Source organism: Hyla sarda, chromosome 2 (assembly GCF_029499605.1).
Source record: "Hyla sarda isolate aHylSar1 chromosome 2, aHylSar1.hap1, whole genome shotgun sequence".
Lineage (NCBI taxonomy): Eukaryota > Metazoa > Chordata > Amphibia > Anura > Hylidae > Hyla > Hyla sarda.
In genome coordinates, this window is record NC_079190.1 from 294,892,369 (window position 1) to 294,904,652 (window position 12,284).

Genomic DNA, 12,284 nt, shown 5'->3' on the forward strand with positions numbered 1-12,284 from the left:
GCGCAAAAGAGGAGCCCTCACACATCCCAGTATATGGAAAAATGCTAAAGTTATAGGGGTCAGAAGAGGAGGATTTTAAGTATACTACTTTTTGCATAAACGGAAGCCCCCAAAAGTTGCAAAATGGCGTTTATTTTACTGTGTATTTCTTGGTAGCATGATTGATGCCATTACAAAGTAAAATTGGTGGCACAAAAAGCAACAAGCCTCATATAGGTCTGAAAGTTGAAAATGAAAAGTATTCTGGCTGTAATACACAAGTGGTATAAATATCATGGTCGCAGCTGTCACAATCATGACTGAGCCCCCTGTGACCGGCCACCACTGCTGCCACAATATCTGGCTGATCTGCCGGCGACTGTAACTGTAAGGGTAAAACTCCAAAACAAAGTACCGGTACCTACACAAAACATAAAAGGGTCCACATATCGCTAAAAGTTTATTTTGTTAACACCAACCAAATTAAAAACATGTATATGAGGCATCAGGAGAAAACCACAAGTAAGCACAGAGGCCACAACACACATGAAATTCAGAGATAAGGGGGGAGATTTATCAAATCCTGTGCAGAGGGAAAGTGGAGCAGTTGCCCATAGCAACCAGATTGTTCCTTTTTTTTTTTTTAAAAGGCATCTGAAAAATTAAAGAAGCGATCTACAACTGCTCCACTTTCCCTCTGCACAGGATCTGATAATGCTTCCCCATTATCTCTGAATAAAGTGGCAGGGGGGGGGGGGGGGGGATAAAGTGGCAGGGGGGATCAGAGAGTGGAAATAAAGTGGCATGGGGAGGATCAGGGGGGTGGCAAATGATATAGCACAGTGTGGAGCGGTTGAAATGGCACAGGAGGTTGATCAAGGGAGAGAATGCATGAGGGTAGCAGCCCAATTTGTAATGCTGATACTGGTATCATGTTATACGTCGCGTAGTAGGACATGCAACGCGATATGTGCAATTGGCGGTACTGTGAGGGGTGTCCAGGGGGCCCAGGCCTGAGCTGTGTAAGGGGCCCCAAAATCTCTGATGGCAGCCCTGCTCTCGTGTCCCGACGCCCGGGACATGCAGTCCCGGGGCGCCGGGCAGGAGATTTCTGCTAATAGCTACTTACATCTGCCTGCGGGTCACGGGATGCGGGTACTTCCTGGCGGAGGTGCGCGTAGTGACGTCATTGCAAGCGCTGCGCCACTACGCCCACTTCCTGCACGGCACATGCGTTGACATGCACACATTACTTATAGCGCGCACCTTCAAGAAGTCCCCGCATCCCGCGACCCGCCGGCAGATGTTAGTATGCTGCCAGTGCCTGATGTAGGGGCTCTAAATATCTGCTGCCTAAAGGGGGGCTCTAAATCTATTCTACCTAAAGGGGGGCTCTAAATCTATGCTGCCTAAAGGGGGGCTCTAAATCTATGCTGTAGATATAGGGTTCCCCTTTAGGCAGCATAGATTTAGATCCCCCCTTTAGGCAGCATAGATTTAGATCCCCTTTAGGCAGCAGAGCCTAAAGGGGGATCTAAATCTATGCTGCCTAAAGGGGGGCTCTAAATCTATGCTGCCTAAAGGGGGATCTAAATCTATGCTGCCTAAAGGGGGGCTCTAAATCTATGCTGCCTAAAGGGGGATCTAAATCTATGCTGCCTAAAGGGGGGCTCTAAATCTATGCTGCCTAAAGGGGAGCCCTATATCTACAGCATAGATTTAGAGCCCCCCTTTAGGCAGCATAGATTTATTTGCATTTATATGTTCATCTGTGTTGGTGGGTGGGGGGGGGGTGCATACGCTCACAGCAGTTGCTTGGGCTACAATGTGGCAGGGTACTATGTGCATAGCGTCATACTGATCGTATAGTACATATGTTCATAGCAGTCATTCAGTTCATATGTTCATACATATATTAGTCATACGCAGTAGCATACGGTCGTAGCATTTAGACTGTTCATATGTTCATAGGTTTCACACGATACATACCCTCATAGCATCTATGCGGTACATATGCTTGTTGCATTTATTACACATATGTTCAGTAGCAGTCATACATAGCATCCCAAAAAAATAAATGGGGTTTACAGTTATAGTAGTATATGTAGGTATTTCACGCCATTAGAATGGGTAAACGTACATGGTATCAGCAGCGTGAAACGTTCTTGGTAATATGTACAGGATGGAAAACCTTACGTTCATGGCATTTATAGTGTATATTTGTCATTACATCTATAGCATGCACACGCTGCTTTAGCAATTATAGCATGTTTACGTTTATAGCACATACCGGGTTTATGTTATAGCGTAGGTGTATAATTCATACATTTGGCATAGAGGATTCCGGTGTTTAGGTTATTATAGCTGATCACTGATGGTGGTACAATAGATGAGAGTTGCTGCTAATGGTTGATATAATTGAGGTTCAAGGTTTTACTTAATTTAAGCAATATTGGAGTTTGGTTAAACGACAGCATACATGTTAGGCCAGCCACACCTGCAAAGGGAGGCCATGCGGGTTTATGGTGTCTGGTATGTTTTCAGAGATTCACTGCGTAATTGTTGTTGCCGACACGTCTTCAGAGCAATGATTGCACGACTCAGAGGAATGGGCAACATACCCGTTGGGCCTGCCATGTCTGCAGGTGGGTACACTGTATATTATTGTTAATGACACATTCAGAGCATAAGATTATGACCCATAGGTGGTAGTATACCTGTTATGCCTGCCACGCCTGTAGGGGAATGCACTGCGCATTGTTGTTACTGACTCTTCTTCAGAGCAACAATATTATGACTTTGCAGTAGTATATCTATTGTCTCTGCCTTGTCTGCAGGGGATGCACCACACAATTATTGTTACTGACGTTTTCAGAGTAATAAGATTATGTCTGCCACGTCTGCAGGGAGATGCTTTACGTATTCGCTACTGACACGTTTTCAGAGCAAGTGCAATAATATCAAGGGTCTTAGTAGGCAGTATTCCCGTTGTGCCTGCCATGTCTGCGGGGGGGATGTAATGTATAGTTATTGTTTCCGGCACATCTTCAGAGTTTTAATATCACGATTCATAGTAGGTAGTATACCTGTTGGGACTGTCACGTCTGCAGGGGGATGTTATGTATAGCTATTGTTATAGACATATCGTCAGAGTTATCATAGCTCGATTCATAGGAGCTAGGATTCCTGTTGTGCCTGCCACGTCTGCAGGGTCAAGCACTACGTAATTATTGTTATTGACACGTTTTCAGAGCAATAAGATAGTCCTGCATGCTGCGTTGTGTCTGCCACATCTGCAGGGAGATGCTTTACGTATTCGCTACTGACACATTTTCAGAGCATTAATATCAAGGGTCTTAGTAGGCAGTATTCCCGTTGTGCCTGCCACGTCTGCAGGGGGATGTAATGTATAGTTATTGTTTCCGACACATCTTCAGAGTTATAATATCACGATTTATACATAGTAGGTAGTATACCTGTTGTGCCTGCCACATCTGCAGGGGGATGTTATGTATAGCTATTACTGACATATAGTCAGAGTTATCATAGCTCGATTCATAGGAGGTAGTATACCTGTTGTGCCTGCCACGTCTGCAGGGTCAAGCACTACGTATTTATTGTTACTGACAAGATTTCAGTGCAATAATTTCACTGGTAGGGGATGGTAGAGAGTTAAAGGACATTGTTTGTTTGGGTTTTTGGCCCTTTATGGGCAGGGCCCTGCAAGAGGTTACAGCTCATGATTAACTATCACGTTTAGTATCATCAATCGTATAGGTACAGGTACAACGTTTACAGCCAGACGAACAGAGTTTACATGGGCTTTGGTACGCCCATGGCACCTCAACAAGCAGGGGGCGTTATTAGGTGGTTCCTGGTATTCTGTACTTCAATGGTGAGTTTGGATGAGGTAAGTGATAATGGGGTTGCTAGATTACTGCCAGGTTTTTTGGCCCTCTATAGGCCTGCCCACGGCACGGTTTTGGGCACACTTCTGACCTCTGTAAGTATGTTACATAGTTAGTACGGTCAAAAAAAGACATACGTCCATCAAGTTCAACCAGGGAATTGAAGGGTAGGGGTGTGGCGCGATATTGGGGAAGGGATGGGATTTTATATTTCTTCATAAGCATTAATGTTATTTTGTTCCAGGAATGTATCTAATCCTGTTTTAAAGCTGTAAATTTTTCCTGCTGTGACCAGTTCCTGAGGTAGATTGTTCCATAAGTTCACAGTTCTCATGGTAAAGAAGGCGTGTCGCCCCTTGAGACTAAACTTTTTCTTCTCCAGACAGAGGGAGTGCCCCCTCGTCCTTTGGGGGGGTTTAACTTGGAACAGTTTTTCTCCATATTTTTTGTATGGGCCATTAATATACTTATATACGTTTATCATATCCCCCCTTAACCCCTTAAGGACACAGCCCATTTTCACCTCTAGGACGCAGCCCTTTTTTGCACATCTGACCACTGTCACTTTAAACATTAATAACTCTGGAATGCTTTTACTTATCAATCTGATTCCGAGATTGTTTTTTCGTGACATATTCTACTTTAACATAGTGGTAAATTTTTGTGGTAACTTGCATCCTTTCTTGGTGAAAAATCCCAAAATTTGATGAAAAAATTGAAAATTTTGTATTTTTCTAACTTTGAAGCTCTCTGTTTGTAAAGAAAATGGATATTCCAAATATTATTTTTTTTGGATTCACATATACAATATGTCTACTTTATATTTTCATCATAAAATTTATGAGTTTTTACTTTTGGAAGACACCAGAGGGCTTCAAAGTTCAGCAGCAATTTTAAAATTTTTCACAAAATTTTCAAACTCGCTATTTTTCATGGACCAGTTCAGGTTTGAAGTGGATTTGAAGGGTCTTCATATTAGAAATACCCCATAAATGACCCCATTACAAAAACTGCACCCCCCAAAGTATTCAAAATGACATTCAGTAAGTGTTTTAACCCTTTAGGTGTTTCACAGGAAAAGCAGCAAAGTGAAGGAGAAAATTCAAAATCTTCATTTTTTACACTTGCATGTTCTTGTAGACCCAATTTTTGAATTTTTACAAGGGGTAAAAGGATAAAATTTATACTTGAATTTGTAGCCCAATTTCTCTCGAGTAAGCACATACCTCATATGTCTATGTAAATTGTTCGGCGGGCGCAGTAGAGGGCTCAGAAGCGAAGGAGCGACAAGGGGATTTTGGAGAGTACGTTTTTCTGAAATGGTTTTTTGGGGGCATGTTGCATTTAGGAAGCCCCTATGGTGCCAAAACAGCAAATAAAAAAAACATGGCATACCATTTTGGAAACTAGACCCCTTGAGGAACGTAAAAAGGAATTAAGTGAGCCTTAATACCCCACAGGTGTTTCATGACTTTTGCATATGTAAAAAAAAAAATAATAATTTTTCACTAAAATGTGTGTTTCCCCCCAAATTTCACATTTTTGCAAGGGTTAATAGCAGAAAATACCCCCCAAAATTTGTAACCCCATCTCTTCTGAGTATGGAGGTACCCCATAAGTTGACCTGAAGTGCATTACGGGCGAACTACAATGCTCAGAAGAGAAGGAGTCATATTTGGCTTTTTGAGAGCAAATTTTGCTCGGGGGGCATGTCGCATTTAGGAAGCCCCTATGGTGCCAGGACAGCAAAAAAAAACGACATGGCATACCATTTTGGAAACTAGGACTCCTTGAGGAACGTAACAAGGGATAAAGTGAACCTTAATACCCCACAGGTGTTTCACGACTTTTGCATATGTAAAAAAAATAATTTTTTTTTTACCAAAAATGCTTGGTTTAGCAAAAATTTTACATTTTTAAAAAAGGTAATAGCAGAAAAATACCCCCCAACATTTGAAGCCCAATTCTTCCGATTCAGAAGACACCCAATATGGGGGATGAAAAGTGCTCTGCTGGCGCACTACAGGTCTCAGAAGAGAAGGGAGTCACATTTGGCTTTTTGGAAGCAAATTTTGCTCTGGGGGCATGCCGCATTTAGGAAGCACCTATGGTGCCAGGACAGAAAAAAAAACACATGGCATACCATTTTGGAAACTAGACCCCTTGGGGAACGTAACAAGGGGTAAAGTGAACCTTAATACCCCACAGATGTTTCACGACTTTTGCATATGTAAAAAAAAAAATATTTTTTTTACACTAAAATGCTTGTTTTCCCCCAAATTTTACATTTTTACAAGGGATAATAGCAGAAAATACCCCCCAAAATTTGTAACCCCATCTCTTCTGAGTATGGAAATACCCAATAAGTGGACGTGAAGTGCACTGGGGGCGAACTACAATGCTCAGAAGAGAAGGAGCATCATTGAGCTTTTGGAGAGAGAATTTGGCCATGTGCATTTCCAAGCCCCCCGTGGTGCCAGAACAGTGGACCCCCCACATGTGACCCCATTTTTAAAACTACACCCCTCACGGAAGGTAATAAGGGGTGCAGGGATAATTTACACCCCACTGGCATTTGACGGATCTTTGGAACAGTGGGCTGTGTAAATTAAAAATTTTATTTTTCATTTTCACAGACCCCTGTTTCAAAGATCTGTCAGACACCTGTGGGGCGTAAATGCTCACTGTACCCCTTATTACATTCCGTGAGGGGTGTAGTTTCCAAAATGGGGTCATATGTGGGTATTTATTGTTTTGCACTTATGTCAGAACCGCTGTAAAATCAGCCACCCCTGTGCAAATCACCAATTTAGACCTCAAATTTACATGGTGCACTCTCCCTTCTGAGCCTTGTTGTGCGCCCCCAGAACACTTTGCGCCCACATATGGGGTATCTCCGTCCTCAGGAGAAAATGCGTTACAAATTTTGGAGGCTTTTTTTCTTTTACCGCTTGTGAAATTTTAAAGTATGGGGCAACACCAGTATGTTAGTGTACAAAAATGTTTTTTTTTTTAAAGTACATGCTGGTGTAGACCCCAACTTTACCTTTTCATAAGGGGTAAAAGGAGAAAAAGCCCCCCCAAAATTTGTTAGGCAATTTCTCCCGAGTACGGCGATACCCCATATGTGGCCCTAAACTGTTGCCTTGAAATACGCCAGGGCTCCAAAGTGAGAGCGCCATGCGCATTTGAGGCCTAAATTAGGGATTTGCATAGGGGTGGACATAGGGGTATTTTACACCAGTGATTCTCAAACAGGGTGCCTCCAGCTGTTGCTAAACTCCCAGCATGCTTGGACAGTCAATGGCTGTCCGGAAATGCTGGGAGTTTTTGTTTTGCAACAGCTGGAGGCTCCGTTTTGGAAACACTGCTGTAGGATACGTTTTTCATTTTTATTGGGGGGGAAGGGGTGGTGGTGGTGGGGGGGCAGTGTACGTGTGTATATGTAGTGTTTTACTCTTTATTTTATGTTAGTGTAGTGTTTTTAGGTTACATTCACACTGACGGCGGATTACACTGAGTCTCCCGCTAGGAGTTTGAGCTGCGGCTGCTGCAGCTCAAACCTGAAGCAGGGAATTCACTGTAATCCGCCGCCAGTGTGAATGTAACCTGTACATTCACATGGGAGGGGGGGGGGGGGGAACTACAACTCCCAGCATGCACTGACAGAACGTGCATGCTGGGAGTTGTAGTTTTGCAACAGCTGGAGGCACACTGGTTGGAAAATACTGAGTTAGGTAATAGAACCTATTACCTAACTCGGTATTTCCCAACCAGTGTGCCTCCAGCTGTTGCAGAACTACAACTCTCAGCATGTACTGATTGCCAAAGGGAATGCTGGGAGATGTAGTTATGCAACAGCTGGAAGCACGCAAGTACAACTCCCAGCATGCCGAGACAGCCATTTGCTGTTCCTGAATGCTGGGAGTTGTAGTTTTGCAAGATTTAGAGGGGTTCAGGCTGGAGATCACTGACAGTGGTCTCTAAACTGTGGCCCTCCAGATGTTGCAAAACTACAAATCTCAGCATGCTAAGACAGCAAACTGCTGTCTGGGCATGCTGGGAGTTGTAGTTTTGTAATATCTGGAGGGCTACAGTTTAGAGACCACTGTCAGTGATCTCCAGCCTGAACCCCTCTAAATCTTGCAAAACTACAACTCCCAGCATGCCAACACAGCAAACAGCTGTCAAGGCATGGTGGGAGTTGTAGTTTTGCAACATCTGGAGGGCGACAGTTTAGAGACCACTCTCTAAACTGTCGCCCTGCAGATGTTGCTAGGCAACAGACTATGGACACGCGGCGCCATACTCACCTCCACCGCCGCCGTGATCACAGCCGCCGCCGCCGCCGGGTAAGTGACCGCCGCTGCCGTCGCCGCTACTACACGGTTCCCCCCGCTGTGCCCGGACACCGATGGGCGGGCATAGCACGGGGAACCGAACTTTAACCCCCCCGCCCCCAGTCTGCTATTGGTCGGCCGCTCCGCCGATCAATAGCAGGGATAGGAGGGGTGGCAACCCTGCCACCTCACTCCTATCTCTTCAAGGGGGATCGAGGGTGTCTTGGACACCCCCGATCCCCCTTATTTTATCGCGGCGCCGCGATTGATGGGCAGGGGGAGAGCGCTCCCCCTGCAAACACCATAGATGCCGTGATCAGACTGATCACGGCATCTATGGGGTTAATGCTGCCGGGACCGGCGCGATCGCGGCCCCAGCAGCTGCGGTGGGACTCCGGCTGTGATTGACAGCTGAGTCCCACCCGCGATCTCCTGCGCTGCCCGCGGCAGAGCAGGAGATCGCTTGGACGTATGCATACGTCCATTTGCGCGAACGTGTAATTCGCCTGGACGTATGCATACGTCCAATAGCAGCAAGGGGTTAAACGTCTCTTCTCAAGACTAAACAATTGTAACTCTTTTAATCGCTCCTCATAGCTAAGATGTTCCATGCCCCATATTAGTTTAATCGCGCGTCTCTGCACCCTTTCCAGCTCCACAGTGTCCCTTTTATGGACAGGTGACCAAAACTGAACAGCATATTCCAGGTGAGGCCGTACCAATGCTTTATAAAGGGGGAGTATTATGTCCCTGTCCCTCGAGTCCATGCCTCTTTGGATACATGACAATATCCTGCCGGCTTTGGAAGCAGCAGCCTGACATTGCATGCTATTCTGTAGTCTGTGATCTACAAGTACACCCAGATCCTTCTCTACCAGTGACTCTGCCAGTTTAATCCCCCCCTAAGACATACGATGCATGCAGGTTATTAGTACCCAGATGCATAACTTTACATTTATCCACATTGAACCTCATTTGCAAAGTGGATGCCCAGACACTTAGTCTATCCAAGTCATCTTGTAACCTATACACATCCTCTATAGACTGTACTGTGCTACAAAGCTTGGTGTCATCTGCAAAGATAGAAACAGAGCTGTTAATGCCATCCTCTATATCATTGATAAATAAATTAAACAACAGCGGTCCCAGTACAGAACCTTGGGGTACACCACTAATTACTGGGGACCAATCATTTATTAAGCTCTTTGTACTGTTTAAATGTTATAGCTGACCCATCAGATTTGAATTTTTTGAAGGCTATTTTTTTTGTTGTTTATTGCTCTTTTAACATCATTTGTCAGCCATGTAGGATTCAGTTTTAATCGTTTATATTTGTTCCCCTTTGGTATATATTTAGCTGTATAGTTATTTAGAGTTGATTTAAAGATATCCCATTTACCTTCTGTATCAGTATTTGAGAACACCTCCCCCCAGTCTATGTCCTGTAGTGCAGCCCTCAGCCCAGGGAAGTTTGCCTTTTTAAAGTTATATGTTTTTGCCTTCCCTGTCTGTCTTTGTTTTCTACATTTTAAGTCAAAAGTAACTATATTGTGGTCGCTATTATCAAGGTTTTCCCTCACAGTTTCTATTGTGGTCGCTATTACCAAGGTTTTCCCTCACAGTTACATTACCAACCAGCTCTGCGTTGTTGGAAATGATCAGATCCAACAAGGCATCACTTCTTGTTGGGTCCTCCACAAACTGGCCCATAAAATTATCCTGCAATAAATTTAGGAATTGTCGCCCCTTTGTAGTTTTAGCCAACCCCGGACCCCAATCTATATCTGTATAGTTAAAATCTCCCATTATTACCACTGTACCTGCCCGGGCGGCCCTCTCTATTTGTTTATACAGCTGATCTTCTATCTCTTCAGTGATATTAGGGGATCTGTAGATTACACCAAATATTATTTTTTCAGTATTTTCCTCCTTTTATAATTCTACCCACAGTGATTCCACATCCTCAGAATCATCACACACTATGGCATCGTTCACACTGACTTTCATACCACTTCTAACATACAGACAGACGCCACCACCTTTTCTGTTCATTCTATCTTTGCGAAACAATGTAAACCCCTGCAGATTGACAGCCCAGTCATGCGAGGAGTCCAGCCATGTCTCAGTGACCCCAACTATATCAATATGTTCCTCCAGTATCAAGGCCTCAAGCTCCCCCATTTTATTTGCTAGGCTTCTGGCATTTGTGAACATACACCCTTGAATCCCATTAACACCAATAACATAAAGGATGGAAATGTAAAGTGTAAGTTTTATTTTCCTATGAAGCCTATTCCTATTAACTATTCTAACCCCTCCCTCCGCTCCACCCCCAGGTACATTTATAATTCCCACCTCTCTATCTACACTATCTTCCCCCTCTTTGCTGTAGGTTCCCTCCCCCCAAGTCCCTAGTTTAAACACTCCTCCACCCTTCTAGCCATCTTCTCCCCAAGCACAGCTGCACCCTCCCCATTGAGGTGCAGCCCGTCCCTACGGTAGAGCCGGTAACTGACAGCGAAGTCAGCCCAGTTCTCCATGAACCCAAACCCTTCCTTCCTACACCAGCTTCTGAACCACTTGTTCACCTCCCTGATCTCCCGCTGCCTCTCTGGTGCAGCTCGTGGTACTGGTAGTATTTCAGAAAATACTACCTTGGAGGTCCTTGCCTTAAGCTTGCGGCCTAAGTCCCGGAAATCATTTTTAAGGACACTCCACCTACCTCTTACTTTGTCATTGGTGCCAATATGTACCATGACTGCTGGGTCCTCTCCAGCCCCACCCAGCAACCTGTCAACCCGATCCGCGATGCGCTGAACTCGTGCGCCAGGCAGACAACACACTGTTCGGCGATCCCGGTCTTTGTGACAGATCGCCCTGTCTGTCCCCCTAATAATTGAGTCCCCCACCACTACTACCTGTCTGGCCTGCCCTGTACTCCTCCCTCCCTCCTTACTGGAGCAGACACCCCCCTGGCGGTCAGAGGCGGTATCCTTCTGCAGTTCTGCTAGCTCTGTAATGGCATCTCCCTCATCTGCCAAGCGGGCAAACTTGTTGGGGTGTGCCAGTTCAGGACTAGCCTCCCTGACACTTTTTCCCCTACCCCGCTTTCGAACTGTAACCCAGCTAACTGCCTGACTGTCCTGCAACTCCGTCCCACTGTCCTCCCCCACATCTACTCCCGAGAGTGCCTGCTCAGTGAGCAGGAGACTCCTCTCCATGTTGTTAATGCTTCTCATTGTTGCCAGTCGCCCCTCTAGATGCAGGATCTGGGCTTCCAAACGGACAACTAGCACACATCTCGCACAACAATATGCACCCTCAAACTGTTGTTCAAGGATTGCATACATTGAACAGGATGTACATTGGACTGCATTTTCCAACATGGAGGCCATCTAGTTATGGGGATTTCACAAATGTATAGGCAAAAAACAGACAGACAAAATTACACTTCAAATTTTTTGTAGACCTTGTGGGTTCAGAAATTAACACTCACAGCGATCTCAACCTCCTGCTTTCAAACTCCTCTTTCACGCCCACTCTTATACAGCAACACTCCGAATCTACTCCTCAACATCTACTCCTCCTCCCCCTAGAGGTGGAACAGAGAAAAAAAAAAATGAAAAAGGGTGTTTAAACTCTAACAGTTATCCCACTATGTGCAAGAGAGAAAGACTTACCCAAAATATGAATGTGGACTATAGGCAGTCGCACCCACTCCACAGATTCACTCCGCACAACAGATAATCACAGTTTTTGAAACTCCTCTTTCACGCCCACTCTTACACAGCAACACTCAGTTATCATTATTCCGGTTATCATGGTCTATTTTTAGGGGTACTGGTATTATTGTTATTGGATCATTTATAGTGTTAGCTTGAGTAGTATTAGTGTTAACGTGATTACGGTGTTATTTTGGTAATTCGTACTACCACCGTCATTATAGTTATCATTATTATTATCACTATATCACTATTACGGTTTATCGTTATTACAGTTATGGTGGTTTAGGGTAGTGATTAGTCGCAGTCAGCTGGTCACGTTTGTAGCCCTGACC